The sequence below is a fragment of the Vombatus ursinus genome, unplaced genomic scaffold (assembly GCF_900497805.2).
Source record: "Vombatus ursinus unplaced genomic scaffold, bare-nosed wombat genome assembly UNPS02014798.1, whole genome shotgun sequence".
Lineage (NCBI taxonomy): Eukaryota > Metazoa > Chordata > Mammalia > Diprotodontia > Vombatidae > Vombatus > Vombatus ursinus.
Genome location: NW_020954576.1, coordinates 73878876 through 73897996, shown reverse-complemented (window position 1 = coordinate 73897996; position 19121 = coordinate 73878876). Strand labels below are relative to the sequence as shown.

General features: G+C 39.0%; 1 protein-coding gene across 4 annotated transcripts in view; it reads right to left on the bottom strand.

Annotated features, from left to right (window-relative positions):
• LOC114050146 (serologically defined colon cancer antigen 8 homolog) overlaps window positions 1-19121 on the bottom strand; it is a 268476-nt gene that overhangs the window by 44477 nt on the left and 204878 nt on the right. The window lies entirely within an intron of this gene.

Genomic DNA, 19121 nt, shown 5'->3' with positions numbered 1-19121 from the left:
AGAAAGAGAGAAAAAAAAGAAAAAACCCAAAAAACTCTGATGTCCTGATGACTTAATTCCGACCATTTATAACTTTGGGCAGTAGAAAAAAACATGCTGTCAATCTACAGCCAATGTGACAAACAGGGTTCGCCAGGCCTTCCTGTGAACCCTGTTAGACATAGAGTTGTAGTCCATGCGTCTCCCAAAGGAGAACCCAGGAGCCCAGGGGGGAGACAATAGCAGGACTGAGGCTAAGTCACGGTGCAGGTTAAAGCAGCAGCCTTGGAGTCGCAGAATCAAGTGAAATGTGCTAACTGTGAAGTGAACCTGGCCATCTCTCTGCTTTACCCCCAACCTCAGTTTCTTCATCTCTAAAGGAGAAAAAAACAATGCTTTTGCTAACCACCTGCCAGGGTTGTTATGAGGACATTAAAGCTTTGAGTAAATGTGAGCTGTTGTTATTATAACTGTGCAGCAGTCTAGTATTTAAGGCTGTACTTAATAGCTGATTAATCAACAAGTGTTTATTTAGCCTTCACTATGTGCCAGGTACTGTGCTATAGCGTGGGGAGACAAATACACTAAATGAAACAATCTGTGTTTGTAAGAAAGGAGCTTGTAATATGATGGGGGAGACAATAAGGATGTAGATATATTCATATGAGATAGCTATATATCTATAGAGATATCCATATCCCTATAGATATCTATAAAGATATAGGCATCTCTACAGATATCTATAGATAGATATCTATTAAGATCTGGATATCTCTATAGATATATCGATACATATATGTCTCTATCCTTGTCTCACCCATCAGATTGTATGCCCTTCCTTGCAAATAGAGATTATTTCATTTAGTGTGTGTGTGTGTACAAACACACACACACACACGTATACACATGATAGACATAAAGAGGACACAAATATACATGTAAAATTGTTCTATCCAAAGTATCTGAAGTTTGAACAGAGGGCATCTGCAGGATAAGTTGCATCTGTAAAGAAGAGAGGAGATTTCCGAGATGAAGATGAGAGGAGAGTACACTCCAGATGTGAGGGACAGCCAACACAGAAGCATGAAGACAAGAAATAGAGGTGGTATGTGAGTCAGAGGGAAGGCCAGTTTGGCTGGATTGCAATGTTGGGAGAAAAGTCAGGAATGAGAGATTAGGGGAAGGTTAGGATAGGTTTTAAGAGTTAAATAGAGGAGTTTATATTTGATTTTAGAGCCAATAGGAAGCCACTTGAGTTGCCTGACTATGGGAGTGATGCAGTCAGATGTGTTCTTAAGAAAAACACTTTGGGAGCAGTGTGGAGGATGAACTTGAGGCAGAGAGACCAGTGACCAGGCTGCTGCAATAATGCAGGGGAGAGGTGATTAGGGCCTGGACTTAGGAGGTAGCTGTGTAAGGAGAGAGAGATGCTACAGAGGTAGAAAGGAAGATGTGGCAACTGATTGGACAGTAAGGAGGTGAGGATAACACTACAGTTATGCACCCAAGAGACTGGAAGAATAGTGGTGCCTGTGACGGAAATAAGCAAGTGTGGGAAACAGGTCGGGTGGAGGGTGGGAAATGAATTCTGTTTTGGACATGTGGAGTCTGAGATGTTTCTGGGACATCCAGTTTGAAATATCCCTTAGGAAACTGGTGGTATGGGGTAGAAGCTCAGGGGTAGAATGTATAGATGAGGGGGGGGAGGGGACTTAGGGCAAAACCTTGGGCAACACCCCCAGTTAGGAGTCATGATCTGGATGACAAACTGACAAAGAAGAGAAAGGAGAAGCAGCAGTTAGACAGGTAGGAGAACCAAGATAGAGCAGTGTCACAAAAGTCTAGAGAGGATAAGGAGGTTGACAATGTCAGATAGAGCAGAGGGTTTGAGAAGGATGAGGAATGATAAATGGTCATGAGATTTGGAAATGAAGAGATCACTAGTGACAATTGAGAGAACTGATGAGGTCAGAAGCCAGACTGCAAAGGGCTGAGGAGTGAGAGAGAGGGAGTAGAAGCAGCAAGTGTAGACAGCTGTTTCTGGGAGTGCCTAAAGGCCGGGAAGAGATGTACAGACTAAGAGAAAACCTCTCATCTTCCAAAGCCATAGACTTTAAAAAGAAAGTGAATAAAAAAGCATATCTGAGCACGTAACGAGCAAACTGACAGATCCAAAATCTCACATAATCATCAGAGCAGAGATTTGCTGTAAGAGAGCTACTCTGTAGTGAGTTTACCAGCAGGTAAGTGTAGATTTTGAGGAGTAAAGTCAGAGTATAACTGTGATCTCAAATGTGATTGAAAATCCAGGTGACTACATTAAAAAGAAAAGATGACACTATTAGGTAACTTTAACAGTTAGTATGTGTACATATATGTATATACACACTTACAAGCAGTAATACAAATAAAGAGACATTGTAGCAAAAAAAAAAAGAGGCCTGAATTTGGAGTTTCAGGACTGCTTCTCATCACTTTCTTGTCCCTCCTCACTACCCCCCCACTTTCTGGACCCACTATATTTACTGTCTTCCATTAGCGTGCCATTAAAATGTAATGGAGCTCTGCTAGGGTAGGACCTGTCTTGTTGCTTCTATCTGTATCCTCAGCATGAAGCAGGACAGTGCAATGGATTTGTGGATTATGCCACTAAGACAGACTGTCCATCTATCTCTCAAGAGAGCTGGGCTCAGTCTTGGATGTTCAACCTTGGGCAAGTCATTTAAACTCCCTGTTTCTCCAGCTACAAAATGAAGAGAATAGACTGAGTGCATTTTGCAAAACTCTGTTACCTGAGTGCTGTTAGGACTTTAAGTCCCCATATCTCTAAAGTGAGGAAGATATACCTTAGGATTCAAATCAAGTAAGTTTTATTGAACTAGTAAAGGCCACTTGCTAATGAAGTACAAACACACATATACATATGTGTATGGGTGTATAGATGGATGGATAGATGGAGTTACTCTCAAGTAATGGGGCTGTTATTTGAACACACATACCAGAATGGGAATACATTCATCAAAATAAGGACTGTCTTCTTCAAAGCCCTCATGGTGGGAGGCTGTTCACTTCCAATGATGTTCAGGATATTTTAGAGGTTCTTCTTCTGAATTGTCTTCAGCACCTGTGGCATTTTCTTTTGAAAACTCTTAATCCTGGCAAAGCTTCATCTTTTGAGTATGAATTTGATTTTGGGAAAAATCTAGAAAGTCATAGGTAGTGTGGTGCAGTGGGAGGGGGCACTGACCTTGGAATGCTGAACTTAGAGTCAATATATCTGAGTTTGAATTCTGTCTTTGGAAGTTACTCCCTATGTGACCTTGACCAAGTCACTTACCTCTCTGGTCCTCAGTTTCCTCATGTGTAAAGTGGAGGCAGCACGAATGGGGAAGGGGGCTTGGGAAGGCTATATTAAAAGACCTCTAAGGTCCCTTCTAGCTGTCTGTCTACAGGATGATCCTATGAGTGGGCTTAAGTTTGATGAATAAGGTCAGGTTGGGTAACAGGGCATTTGGTTAAGAGTAACAAAAGATAAAACAAAACTGAGATGTGACTACTTCGCTCTGAAGGCAATACCGTAAGAGGGGTTCCAGAGGTTTCTTTTTTTTTTGTGAGGTAAAGGCCTCCTTTTTGGAACAAGCCTTTTATCTCCCAAGTTGACTACTTTGAAGGAGACAGCATGGTTTTTTTCATGTATATATTCTGGTATGTTTGTTAAAATATCAGTCCCATTAACCTACATTCCTACTGATAGGGGGAAAGGGAATAAATATTTACATAGTACCTACTATGTGCCAGGCACTGTGCTAAGTGCTTTTTACACATACTATCTCATTTGATCCTCACAACAACCTTGGGAGGTAGATGTTATTATCCCCATTTTTACAGTTGAGGAAACTGAAGCAGAGAGAGGGTAAGTAACTTATCCAGTTTCACACATCTAAGTGTCTGGGGCTCAATTTGAACTCGGGTCTTTCTGATTCCAAACCTGGCAATCTATCTACTGTGCTACCAGCTGTAGACTTTATCTGTACAGCACCACTTTCTTGGCTTGGATCTAAGGAGTAGTATCCCCACCACAGAGATATGAGAACTCAGAGTCCTAGCAGGCCTTTGAAAATGTTGTTCTTTGAAATGCCATAAAAGTTTAAGGTTCTTTTAATGCCAACAAGTTAGTTGTCCCTTAGAGCCTCTCTAAAGTATAGGTTTTAAAGCTACCAGTGAGCAGTTGGGGATTCACTCACATGTTTGGTTGTTTCAGGCATATCCGACTCTCTGTGACCCCATTTGGGGCTTTCTTGGCAAAGATATTAGAGCGGTTTGCCATTTCCTTCTCCAGCTCATTTTACAGATAAGGAAATGGAGGCAAACACAGTTAGGTTAAGTGATTTGCCCAGGATCACACAGCTAGTAAGTGTCTAAGGCCACATTTGAACTCAGGAAGATGAGTCTTCCTGACTCCAGGCCCAGTGTTCTATCCATTGTGGCACCTAATATATGATATATGGGGCCAAGCCTGCCTGTGGGTTCTTTTCCACTCCTGCAATTGGCATCAGAAAAGTCTCTAGGCAACTATGGCTCTAGTGTGTGCATGAATTTCAAAAAAGCATAGTTTGATGTTCTATTTGTAGAAAATAAATATTAACAAATTTAAATGGACCATGCACTTCATGACTCTTAAAGAGAGAAAGAAAGAAGGAAGAAAAGAAGGAAAGAAGGAAGGATGTGGCTATGAGGATGAGAAAGGATAGGAAGAATGAGAAAGGAAACACAAAAACTATTTTTTTCTTTAGGGTTTTGTTCAGTGAAGAGGTTTGTCAAAAACCTTCAAAGACGTAGAAACTCTATTCAAAGCAATGGCCAACCACAATCTTCCAGAGGACTCATGATGAAACATCCTGACAGAGACAAAGAGATGGTAGATGCAGAGTACATACTGAGCCTTTGATACAGCCAATGCAGGAATTTTTTTGCTTCCCTTTCTTCTTCAGTGTTGGGGGGGTGGGGGAGGAAGGAAGGGAAGCAGGACAGAAGGTGATTTTCCTTTATTAAGAAAATAAAATTTATTTTTTAAAAAGAAAGATTTTGTCATTGTCCTACCAGGGGGATGATTCTATTTCAGGGGTGATGTTTTATTCCAACAGAGCTGTTTTTCTCGGCTGACAATGTGAACAACACTGGAAAAATCTCTTGGTGCTAGTCACTAGTCAGATATTTTCTATGTATGTACACCATATCTTGTCAATAATCTTTCAGTTGCTATTAAATTCAATTTAAAAAATTAGACATCTATAATTTTTAAAAGCAAGAACTAAACTTTTTAGGATTGGGTTGTTTTCAATGTTAAATCTTTTATTTCAATGCAATTTCCAATTTCAAAGTAATTTCAGAGCAGCATCAGGATATGATGATGCAGCACAACCAAGCCTCTTAATAATGCATGTTGGGGACACAGTCAATATTTATCATCTATCTCTCTTATCAGAGGCTGCATGCAAAGGTCGTGGGATTTGGCCCATGGTATATACAGATTTATTTAATATATAAGTGATAGGTTGTGGACATGTGATTTCATTACCTTAGATAAAGGAACTCCCTCTACCAATGTAGGTTAGCATCTTCTCTGTAATGTAAGAGTTGCCTAGATCAGAGGTATCAAACTAGCTGCCAGTAAATGCCTAAGTGCAAAATGTAATTGGGAAACGTTAAACAAAATGAATAAAAATACAATACAACATAGATAATGTTAATTTGTGGTTTCAGAATCCATTTCTATATGAGTATAATCCATTTCATTAGCCTAGAGCACTGAGAGGCTAAGTGATTGGCCTAGGCAGGTTACATAGTCAGCAGTTGTCAGAGGTAGACTTGAACTCTGGCCTTCTTGGCCCTGAGACCAGCTTTCTATCCACTATACCATGGCTGCCTCTTACATATATGTAGCATATCTAAAATATAAACTATAAAGTGGTTGTATATATATATATGTATATATACATATATGTATATATGGGAGAGGGACGGGGGAGAGTGTATGTGTGTGTGAAAGAGAGAGAAAGAAAGAAAGAAAAAGAGAGAGAATGCTGTATGTTCCTTAAACAACACAGTTTAAAATTATTTTAAAGTTCTTTTTAGGATACTCATACATGGCACAATAAATCATTGTATAGCATATGTAAAATTTATTGAAATAAAACTACTGGTATATGTTTGGAACCTGATCTAACATCACAAGAATAATTAGAAATTTCCCACTAAGAGAACATTACTAAGAAAATATCATTTCAATAAAAATTAACAGTCTAGAGAAGGCTTCCAAAGTAAAAATTATTTATAAAGGATGCTGGAACATTTGGGGATTGCTGTTCAGATGCTGACATGAAGAAATGTGAGTGGCTGTAACAGAAATCTGGATTTATGGTTCACATATGTGCAGAAGTAGAGCATTCTTTTCAAATAAAGCCACTGTGTTTCTCGTGCCAAATCTACCTCTGTTACTGATGTCACCATAAGAGAATGTTATATTCTGGGATGGTTTTCTTCAACTGACTCTGTTATCATACTGCCTCATGTCAGGATTAAAGTTTCCTTTATCTGATTCCTTCAAGATCAATTTCCACAAGTCCAGGCTCTCTCCTCCAGCATCTCCTGCTCTCAGTCCCTAATTCATTCATTCCTGTCACATGCAAATTTAGGCAAGGGGAATTAAAAAAAGAAATGCAATGCTTACAGGCAGTGCAATGCCTCACACCCCTTGTAAGTCATCTTTTATCACCTACTTAGCCAGTGGCTTATGATGTAGCTATGAAAGCACAATGCAGCCAATCTTTCCCAGTCCCAATGGGGCTTGAAAAGATGACACGTGACTTGTTTGGGGTTGGGGAGGGGCTTTCTATCTTATATTCATAAAAATCTGGTATATATTGGATTTTTGGAGGATACTCAATATATATCCCCAGCTATCCTCTTTAGTACTGGCTGCTTTCTTTCATGCTCCCCACACACTGGCCTGGAGAAGCTGGCATATTCCTTTCTCCTCACTACCACTTCCAGATCCATCCCTTTGCAACCTCACCTTTGTGATTCAACCAAACAATTATCTATCTGCATCCAGGTCATACTCCCTCCTTTCTCAAAAAGTTCAGTACATGTCTGAGATTATTCTGCTCTATTCCAACGCCTGCCCTAATATTTGAGGGGCTTCAAACACAAATTAATAACCCCTGAAATATTCTAGGTTCTCAGTTTATTAACCTCCTCAAAGATGCTGATATCTTCACTCCACCTCAGCCATCCACACAATTGTTATGCCCACGTGGATCATCACCGATAACTCTGCTATCGCCATAGGACAACAAAGCACGTAAAGCCATTCTTAGCTCACAGGACATACTAAAGCAGATGATGGGCTAGAGTTGGCCTGTGGGTCATTGTTTGTTGATTCCTGATCTAGAGTTCTGAAATTCCTTTCTATGATTAAAATCTCCTGTGTTTCTTTTACTCTGCCTCATTCCTCCCAAACCTAACTTCTATCTACACTACTTCCTCCAGTCTCTCGACCCTTCCCTGTTCTCACAGTCCATCACCTATCTGGCCACATTTTCCTCCCTTCACTTATGGTTCACCAATTCAACTACAACCTTTCCTTTACCACTGAATTCCTTGCTTCCTTTTCCGACTACCACTCATGCCTCATCAAACTCCAGCTTTGTGTTACCCTTGATCTCTGCTTTCTAGGCGGCTACGTGCATGTTTCTGAATCCTACTGCAAAGTCAGGCAACTCTGACTAGGTCATCTCATTTCAACTAGGCATTCACTGCTTGCATCTTACTCTGTAATCGATATTCTGTCACATTCCCTGCACCAATGATTCCAAACTCTCTTTTCTCTTTTCACTTCTTCCCTCCTTCACCCTTTCTCTAGGTGACTTTGCCTTCTGCTCTACTGAGGAAGCTGGGATTGTTTACTGTGAGTTCCCTCTTCTCTATTCCACAGTTTAAAAAAACCCCCAAAACCTTTATCCTTTATCTCCTCTCCTCTCTCACCCTGATCTCTTCTTACCAAGGGGCCTTCTTACCAAGACCAACCTCTCTACCTGTGCTCTTGATCACGTGCCTCCAGGAGTTTGCCCCTTTAATCATTCGATCTTGTTCATTTGTTACCTTTCTCGCTTCTCCCCCCTCCCCTGCCTTCATAAAATCATATATTTAGGAATGGAAAGAGGCTCAGAGGTCATCTAATCTACCCCACAACCCTATTTTATAACTCAGGAAATGAGACTCAGAAATTTTAAGTCACTTGACCAAGATGACCCAGTCCTCTGACCCCAAATTTGGTGTTCTCTCATTCATACCATGGTGTCATGCTTATCTACTGGCTCCTTCCTGACTCTCTACAAATATATCCTGGTTTTCCATAACCTTAAACACTTTCACTTGACCCTACCAATCCCTCAAGTTATTGTCCTATATCTCTTCTTTCACAGCCACATTCCTTTTCCACTTACGTAGTCTGAATTTCCACCCCAATACTTGACTTAAACACTTTTTCTAAGTTTATCAGTGATCTTGTAGCTGCTAACAATCTCTTATCCCTTTCCTCAGTCTGCCTTCTGTGGAGGGAGCCCTTCTGTGGCTTTTGACATTGTTTAAAACTCCCTTCTAAAAACTCTCTCCTCCCTTGACTCCGAGGCCACTATTTCCTCATGATTCTCCTCCTATCTGTCTGACTGCTCCTTCTCAGCATTCTTTTTAAGATTAGCCCTCCATTGCCCGCCTACTAAATATGAGCATCTCCCAATGCTCTGTCCCTGTTTCTTTCCTTTTCTGTTCCTACGTCCTTTTTTTGAGGCTTTTTTAGCTCTCTTGGGTTTAATTACCATCTCTCCACAGATGACTCCCAAATATCTATATCCAGCTCTGAATGCCAGTCTCACATTGCCAACTGTCTGCTAGACACGTCCACATGGATGTCCCACTGGTATCTCAAATTCCACATGTCCAGAACAGACATCTCATCCAACCTCCAAACTTCCCTATTCTCCTATTTCTATTGAGGGCATATTATCCTCCTAGTTAGCCAGTTTTTGTAACCTCTGAATCATCCTTATCACTTCTCTCTTCCCCACTCCCATTATTTAATCAGTTTCTAAGTTCCATCAGCCTCAGTTATATTTTCCCCACATCTAACCCTAACCCAGTCTTTATTCCTAAAGTTACTATCCTAATTCAGGGCCTCCTCACCTCTATACCTGGACTCTTAATTAGGTTTTATACTATCAATCCTTCTCTCCAATTCAACCTTCACAAAACTGCCAAAATAATCTTCCCAAAGCACGGGTCTGGCCATGTTATTTTCCTACTCAAAAACTGTCAATAGTTCCCTTTTGTCATTAGGATAAAATACAAACCCCGCTGACTGGCATTTAAAGCCTTCCATGACCTGACTCTTAAGTACCCTTCCACACTTATTTTATATTACTTCCCTTCACATATTCTATATTCTAGACAAACTGGCTTATTGGCTATTCCCCAAACCAACATTTCATCTCCAGGCTTTCTAGCTCTACTTCTTAGGATTTCTAGCTGCCTTTTAGACTCAAGTTAGGTGCCACATCCTAAATGAAACTGTTCCCTTTCCACTCACTTGACAGTGCTCTCTCTCTTTTCCAATTATCTTATATTTATCTGTTTGTGGTATTTGTATTTCTGATACCTGGTTCCTAAGCACATGGAAGACAGGTTCGTTCTGTTTTTAGTTGTAGTTCTAGAGCTTAGTTAGCAAAGTACCAAGTACTTAATAAATGCTTGTTGACCTGACTTGACCTAGCACAATACCTTGTACACAGTAAGGGCTTAATTAATGCTTACTGAATTGAACTGAATGACAACCACTATTTTATGGGTGCTGAATATCACTGTCAGCAAAAAGTCAATGATCTAAATGATGAAATGCTGCCGCCTTCCTACATAACTGCACGATGGGGTAAAACAGGAAACACCGGATCTGCTGTTTGCATATCTTCATTAAAATGAAGTAGGAACAACATTTGGTTGTTCCCATTTAGATTCAGCTACTATCATGGCACAATGATCCAGCCTCTTTTTCTCACAATAAGCCTGATATTGAATCGCTTAAGATAAAAAGCTGTGTTATCTTCTTTACTACAGGAAATCCAACAATGCTATATTCTCTACTTTCTTTACCCAGGTCTACGGTATAATCTCATATCACATCAAAACAAATGTTGTATCATATAATATGTGTGTACACACACACAGACACACATATCATACATTTAGAGCTGGAAAGAAACTTGGAGATCATCTAGACCAATTTATTCATTTTACAGAGAAGAAAAAAGAGGAATAAAGAGATGAAGTGCCTTGCCCAACTGGGTTCACATACAGGTGGCAAAAAGCAAATGTGGATGAGACCCAGGGTTAAACCCAGGGCCTCTGAATCTAAATCTGCCCTTCTTCCCACTTTATGAGAAAACAGAATTTTCCTGGTCACTCATCAATGGAATAAATAAATTTAAAAGAATATATACTACTGGCAAGATGAAAATGGTAAAATTTGTGGTATTTATACATGAAATAGAAATATTGGATTTTCATAGATGACAAAAACTGTCAATACAAATGAAGAGCTGTTTGTGAAGAAAAGCAGTTTGGGACATCATTTTCAAAACCTGGACAAAGCTCAACTTCTGTTTCAAAAAACACATAACTGATAATATCTGAAAAATATCCATCGATATCTGTAATACCTAAAAAAGCTAGAGAGAAAGACTAACTCATGAGAAAGACTTTCTAGATAGGCACCTTTTATAATTCTTTTTTTTTTTCTAATCTCTCCCTCCCCTCAACAAAGGATCAGTCTAAAGGATAACTAATTTAATAAATAAATAAAATCCCACCGTTGGGAGGCACTCTCTTTGAAATCAGAAATGTTTCTTAATCTGATATAATAGTAGTCCAAACACTCAATAACAATTTTATAAAATATACAATATTTTATCATCCCAAATATAAGCACCTTTCTAACTATTAGTTCACCAACACCCAACTATTCCCTTTTACATTGCTTTTCTAAGTCCCAGACCCACTCTAGATGACCCACTTAAGTCCTGATAGTTTCTGGAGTTACAGTCTCAAGTTCCTGCTGCTCTAGGTTAGTTCTAGGCCTGCTGAAGAAAGTCTCTGAACAGTTTGCTTGCCTCCCTCTTGCCCTGATGTCATTGTTCCCACACCAGTTTACTGGTTGTCTCAGAAGCTACCCCTTCACCCATGTTGTCCCGAACCATGTCAGGTAGGCATGGTGTGTTGTTGTGACTGCCCCACAATTTAGGAGCAGCCTGGTATGTTCTAGGGAGTAAGTGCTGGCTCCTGTTCCATCAACCCCATTTCCCATGCAATAGGTATAAAGTTAGAAGATCAAGGTTCACATCTCAGTTCTGACATATTTCCTTGTGTGTCTTTAGCCAAATCACCTAATTGCTCTGGGACTCAGTTTCCTTATCTATAAAATAAAGGATCTCTACTCCTCAAAATTCAGCTCAAAATTCTATAATCGTATTATTTTGTCCAGGCTAGGAAAGGTCATGAAACATAAAGATATAAGACCACTTGACGAGCTTCTAAGGTGGAGTAACAGCTCAGAAGAAAAGTGCCTCCTGACGTTTCCTTTTATCATATCAGCCTATGTAAGTTAACAGGCAAAGACCCTAACCCTAGAATGGAAAAGCAACAAGAGCAACAATGTGAAGTGACCCACAGTAGAAAAGTTTTACTATTAAAAATTATGTCTACACACGCTTCTATCCTCAATATCACAAATATGGCAAGAACAGAATTTGAATGAAAACAGACTTGCTATAGAGGCAGGTATCACCCCCTTGGAATGCAGTTACTTGATCTTTTTCATCAATTTCTTGTTTATTGTTCTACCTTACTTCCTACACACCTCACAGGGTGTTGGGAGGATTAGTTAAGTCAGCGAAGGCTTGAGATTTCCAACGAAAGGTGTTATGTAAATACACAGTATTATTTTGTTTTTATTCCAGCATTACTGGTTTGAAATAGTTCAGTGTGTGCAAATATGTTTAATAATGTGTATTAATTTGATTTCCATAAATAGGAATCCCTAAGCATCTCAAACAAGGACGTGCCTCATACTGGGGTTTTACTAGCACAATGAAATAATTGATCGTGGTCCCAGAGGACTAATCAATGCTCTTTGGCCCTTTCTGACAAAATTCCAGCTAAAGGGATCTACTTGGTCTCCTTAGCAATTAGGTTCTGGTTGCCAAGACCACATTCCAGATGCCAAAACAGTCTCTCTAATTTGGCATTCCTAGTATGCGGTGCAGTCCCAAAGGTCTTACCTCAAAATGTAATGCTAAACTCTACCTCCACCGGAAAACAGGAACCAAAGAGTGTGATGAAATGCTCCTACTGCAAGCAGTTAGCACAGCTCTCAATTATGTGATTTTCACAAATTAAAAGAAAATACCATCTATCTCTATACCATTATCTTTGTAAAACCACCTCTTTCCACACGGGTGCCACTGATGCCTTGATTTTTACACTTGTTCACTTGGATCTTCTGTAACATCTCAGCCATCTATATTAACAAATCTAAACCAAAGAGAAGGGTCAATCCTCAGCCTTTTTTCCTAATACCCAAAATGCATCTATTCTCAGCTGAGCCACCTACAACTGCTGATTTTGCATCTAAATAAGGCAAAACTGATAACTCCCATCAGACTCTGGGACAGGTCTTCCCATCAGAGATCACTTTTTAAACAGTCTGTGTGGGAATGTGAATATTTGGAAAAAATGTCCCTTTCTCTCCTCCCCCATCACAGATGTTGAAGGGTCCCCTTCCATGAAAATGTATTAAAAGAGCAGCCTACAGCTCTATCATGTAGATGGATATCACAGAATTGCTGTCTAAATTCACAGCTTTCACGAAGTGGTGAGTTTAGTGAGAAAGTTTCACTGTTGGGTAAATTTAATATCTTCTGTGTCTACATCTTAACTCCCAATACACGAATCAGCTTAAAAGCACTGCGCCCACAAGTTCTGCCTCATGGACAATCCAAAAGGGTTCGGGAGATAGATGGATTTCAGGGGCAGTTTTTCAGATACAGAGCAAGCACTTTAATATCTGAAATACCCAGAGACCCTTCCTCATGAAGATGGAAGAAAAGAAGCCCCTCTGCCTGGACTTCTCCTTCATCATTCATCATATTCCGTGCTTAGCACAGCGTCTGGCATGTAGTGGACACTCAATGGAGGCTAGCTATCTGACCAGTATACTTATCTGAGATTACACCACTGTCCGCTCCATTAAGTTGTAAGAGCCTTGAGAGCAGGAACTATGTCATTCTCTTTTGTGTACTTAGACCCTTACACTGAACATTTTAAGTGTTTAATAAATATTTGTTTATTTGAATCAAATGGGAAGGGCAATTGGCCAAATACTTTCCTTGAATTTTAATTTATCTTAAGATAATTTTAATTTTAATCTACTATCCACAAATATCACAATCTTATGATGCTGAAATCTTACAGTGGTGTTCATTACACACCAGGTCCTTCACAGAGACTGTCCAAGGCAGTTTATTAAAGAGAAGAACAAAAAGACCTGGTTAAAAACTTGGTAGCAGTAGCACAGGGATAGGCTTTGAGTATGGTGGTATAAGGAGACTATAGATCAGAATTCTTCATCCAGGGTCCCTGATCTTTTTTTTCCAAATATTTTGATAGCTATATTTCAATATAATTGTTTTCCTTTATGAGCCTATGCATTTTATTTTAATCATATAATAACATTCTGAGCAGGGGCTCAGAGGTTTTAGCAGAATGGCAAAAAGGTCCATGCCACACAAAAAGTTTATGAATCTCTATTCTTAAAGGTATTTATATAGCACTCATCAGCAATGGATTAAATGATGAATGATTCACTGGCTATAATGCAAAGAGATAATGATGATGGAAAAATTTATACATGATCAATAACCCTTCTCACAATCTTCCTTAGGCTTTTTTTTTTTAACTTTCCCACTCTCCCCCCAACCAGCCATCCCGACTACAAAACAGTATATATCTAACAGTGCTTCCTCACTGATATGGTATGGTGGGTCTAAGGAAAAGCTGTCTCTGGGTTATATTTAGAGATTGGGGGATGGGAGACAGAGGGAGGGGAAGCATGGGCACACATATGGAAAGGGGCCAGAAGACTTTTCTGCTTGTGCAGCTCAAAGCTGCCCATTCTGCCTTTTATTCATCTGAAAGTTGTATCTAATCAGCAGCAAACAGGACAAAAGTGGGCCCTACAGGGTCACCACAAAAAAAAGAAAGAAAGAAAGAAAGAAAGAAAAAGAGGGCATTGGGGTTTTTCAAATAAAGCAAGTTCATAGACAATAATCCAGGTTGTTAGCATCACTGGGATGCAAATCTGGCTTGTAGGTACTGAGGAAAGGGATAATGTAGCACAATCCACTTTGCAGACTATGAAACTGGAACTCCAACATGTCAAAGTTTTGTTCACTTTAAAAGTTATATATGTGTATATATCATATATACATATATATACAAGTGCTACACATACATATAAATATATTTAATATAATTCATGTTATTACAGTAAATGGTTACATGAAAAAATGTGATGTAACTGAAAGAGTCCTGGATTAGTAGTCAGGAGATAGAGATTTTGGTCCTGTCTCTGTTGCTGGCCTGTTACATATATGACCTTGGGTGAGTCCCCCATGCTCTTTCTGGTTGTTTCCATATTGATAAAAATGGAGCAATTGGGCTAAAAGAATCACTAAGGTCGTTTCCAGCACTGAGATTCCAAAGGAATCTGAAAATTCTGTGCTGTGAATCTTTCAGCTTTGCAGACTGGACATTCCACAGTGCTGGAATGAAAACTAAGACGATAGGTTCTGCCCTTTGAAACATTGTACTAACGGGGACCGAAAGGTCAGCAGCTTCCTTCGGCTCACATGCTGCAACGATCAGACTGACCCTACACACTTTCTTTTTGATCAACCTTATATTTGACGGCATTTTTAGTAAATTATCCATGTAGTTGTATTTTGACAGCTCTCTTTACAGCAGTAAAACAAAATGTGTGCATCGCAAATGGCAAAGATTCAAATTTCAGCTCTGTTTATCCAAAATAGCACTGAACTGCTTCTGTACTTATGCTATACTGCCTACAGATTTACGGAAGGGGAGACAGATGGGATGAATTTAGCAGGGAAACAGCTGTGCCTTGAAGAAGAGACAAGCAAAACTTTTGCTATCAGGCTTCATTATGTATCAAGGTACAAGTAAAATGTGTATCCATAAGGCAGCCAAAAAAGCGTTTTTCATTTGACTAGTGATAATTACCTTTTCTCAACAGCTGACAATGTTCTAAATAGCATTAAATAGGTATAATAATTAAGCAATAAGATACAACAGGCAGTAACTTGGTGGGGATTATGGCCCCCCTCAGGTGTGTTGTGGGGTACACGGCCCAAATGGCAACTAATTCCAACTGCCTAAGAAATAGAGCCAACCCCAAGGCATCACTGTTGGGAGGGTGAAAAAAAAACTGGAAAAGGAACACAAATTCACATAGAACATTTTACGGGGTGGTGGTGAAGAAAGGTGCAGAATGGGATTGTTACAACAGTGACAATATGAAAACCCAGTGAAGAGAGCAACCTACATTAAGCCTGTTCATGTGGTTTCTTAATGATGAACCTAAATCATTTTATTACTTGTAAGTGTCACTGAACTGCAGATCACACACTTTTCAATTTGTGAAAACACAAATTCAAGCTTCTCTTTTGTGAATGGCCTTCATTAGTATTAAAATGTCCAAATAAGATCTAGGTCCCTTCAAAATAGTCTTCATTTTGCTTAGCATATGAAATTCTTGGAAAGTTTATTTTTAAATACTTAGAATAAGTGATCCCACAGATTTATTCACCAACATTAGGGCTTACTAAACAGTCCCATGTATCAAGATTCTGATGCTCATGACACATTCTCAATGGCTGGTACAGGTTAAAAGGACTTACAAACATTCCACTCATCCTAACACCTTATAGCCTCAATCAACAGAGTGCTAGCTACATTACTTTTAAAAAGGCAGGGGGAAGAGAAATAATTACATTTTTAGCAAGAGAAATGATGCCCTGTTTATTAACTGCAATTAAACTTTATAAAATATGGTCCCTTAGGAATAAGGACTTCAAAATGGATAACCAAGAAATAGAAGCATGTATACATCACATGTGACTGTCATAGCCACAGTGTAAAAGGCACTATTTCATGAACTATGATAAAAATCCCCTTTCTGCTGCACTAGTGGCTAACACCAAGCTCCACCCATATCAATGACATTATTGTTGCCATGGTAACTAAGGGGAAAAAGGCAGAGAGCGCCTAAAAAAAGCACAAAAGGCGAATGAAATAAGACGTGTATGTGCCATAAACATCGTATGTGATCATGAGATGTGGCGCCACAAAGCTTTCACTGACAAGCTGGGGATGACCACATTCCTCGTGAGTGGTAATACAATGCAAAGCGCTAACATATTCAAAAACATGTTCAAAGTGTTCAAAAGCAGACGTGAACTCTTTCCCCTCAAGTCAAAGCTGTTTCAGTTTACTCAAAGTCCTGTATCCTTATGTGTTTCCCTATATATGACCATCCACTTCTGCAAATGGTGACAATCAGTTGGGTTCCCCCCCGCTCCAACACAACTTTTTATTTTTCACCCTCTTTCTGTCTCCTTTATTCTGCTTTTTTTCTATAGCCCTAATCTCTGCTCATGGTAATGTTTTAGTTTGCCTATTCCTCAGACCCCACTGAATATGTCTTACCTTCTTCTTGACCTCAGATTCAGGTTTGTTCACCCATTATTTTCTAACTCCAACTGAAATATTTCCTCTTTAGAGTTAACGCTATGAATTACCTTTCTACAATTCTCTTGTCATTGCCACTTCTTCCTCCTCTTCTCTCTTTCCTCACATGACTTAATAAAATTATTAGCAGGATAAAATCACTGATAGCTTTTAATGTTCTCTTATCACCACCATCAATTTCTCCTTGGTCAAATACTCAAAGACACCTCTTACCCATTCAATTTCACTAAAATTTGTATTCTGTATTTACTGTATGCAAAGTATTATGCTAGCAGGTTCTGGTCAAAACAAGAGGAGAGAATTCCTTCTTGCTTGAGAGAATGTAGTCATGCTGAAGACTTTTACTATGGTACTATATCTTAGCATAAATGAACCATCTAGTCACCCAAAAAATGCCATCTATACAGTCTGAAGCTGATTAGATAGCTAGCTGTTTATTCAATGGAGAGCATTCTCAGAAGAGTATGTGGAAAAGAATGCTGTATACTCAACTGAAACAATCAGGGGGAACTTAATTTAGTATTTTATTTTCCCTCTCAGTTACATGCAAAACCAATTTTTAACATTGTGTTTTTTAAAATGTTTGAGTTCCAAGTTCTCTCCCTTCCTCCCTCCCCAGCCCTCTCCTTGAGAAGGCAAGGAATTTGATATAGGTTATATATGTATAGTCATGCAAAACACATTTACATGTTAGTCATGTTGTGAAAGAAAACAAAGACAAAAAAACCCAAGAAAAATAAACAAAGTAAAAAAGAAAAGTATGCTTCAATCCGCATTCAGATTCCATCAATTCTTTCTATGAAGATGGATAGTATTTTTCATCATAAATCCTTCAAAGTTGTCTTGGGTCATTGTATTGCTGAGAATAGCTAAGTCATTCACAGTTGATCATCATACAATATTGCTATTACTGTATACAACTTTCTCCTGGTTCTGCTCATTTCACTTTCCATCAGTTCTTATAAGTCTTCAGGAGGAACATTTAAAAAGACAATAACTGCCTGAGCAAATACACTGCTCAAATCCTGATGGCAACTTTCCTGTTGTTTATAAAGAAAAGTCTAAGTAACAGCAAGGAGTTCAGTACAAAGATTTATGAACTCCAAACTCTTGGAATGAGGGAAAGAAAGGGACTTGCAGGAGGAGTCAAGGAGACTGAGAGCAAAGCACCAGGATCTGATGTGTCTATGGTTGAATTTCCCTAATGTAAATGTTATGTTCTGAATGATCACAAAAAGGTAAGATAAAAGGCTTTAGTGTCTATATGTATTATCCCTGTGAATAGCGCTTGGTAATGTTAGATTATCAGTCTTCATCTTCTTGAATGTGTCCTTCTAGAAGAAGATGCACAGAAGTCATTTGGAAGCTATTTCTCTTCATGTATAAGTGCTTGGAAATCTCATTTCAGACAAGTGGAGCTGGATATTGCAAACGAATTTTCTTTATGCTTATAAATCTGCAGAAATTACTTAACGACCAACTACAGGTAATGTTTCCTCATAGGATAAGTTGGTATCATCACAGTTTTAGGGTTTATTCGTGTGGCAAATGGTAATAATAACTCTTGATTACTACTTAACAGTGGGTGGTGAGCACTACACGAAATTTTAAAAAAATATGCCTGAGGTTATAATTATATCACCACAGAACCTGCTGTCTCTTTGAAGAAGAAATCTTGAGTGACAAATCAAGTTGTTCAGGACAAAAGCTTTATAATGGTAACCACAAAACATTGGATTAGATACTGCACTTTGACATTGTCTGTCAATATTACAAATGTCATTTCGGCACGAGAACAGCCGACTAGCAGAAGGTTGAGAAACAAGTTCAATTTTTAAAAATGGATTTTATGGGTTAGCGATAGTAAGTTTTGGTTTTAATTTCGGGATTTTAGGTCCTGATAGGCAGAGCAAAGCAGATGCCTTTTTATTTTAAGGATGAATTCTTCTGTACATTTTGCACATGGCTCCTACATGACGTTTGGAACTCTTAGGCCTGAAGGTCCAAGTAAAATGAGTGGGAATTTGAGAAATCTTTCTATCCTCTGCTGGATGCCTGACAGTGAATTCTGTGCTTTGAAGCCAAAGTCAATTATGAAAAGATGTGGAAATTCAAATTAATTACATTTTGCTTTTTTATAATTTGCACTGTTGATGTGACACCCCTTTAAAGTCAGCAGCACACTGGGAACAAAACCAGTATCCTTA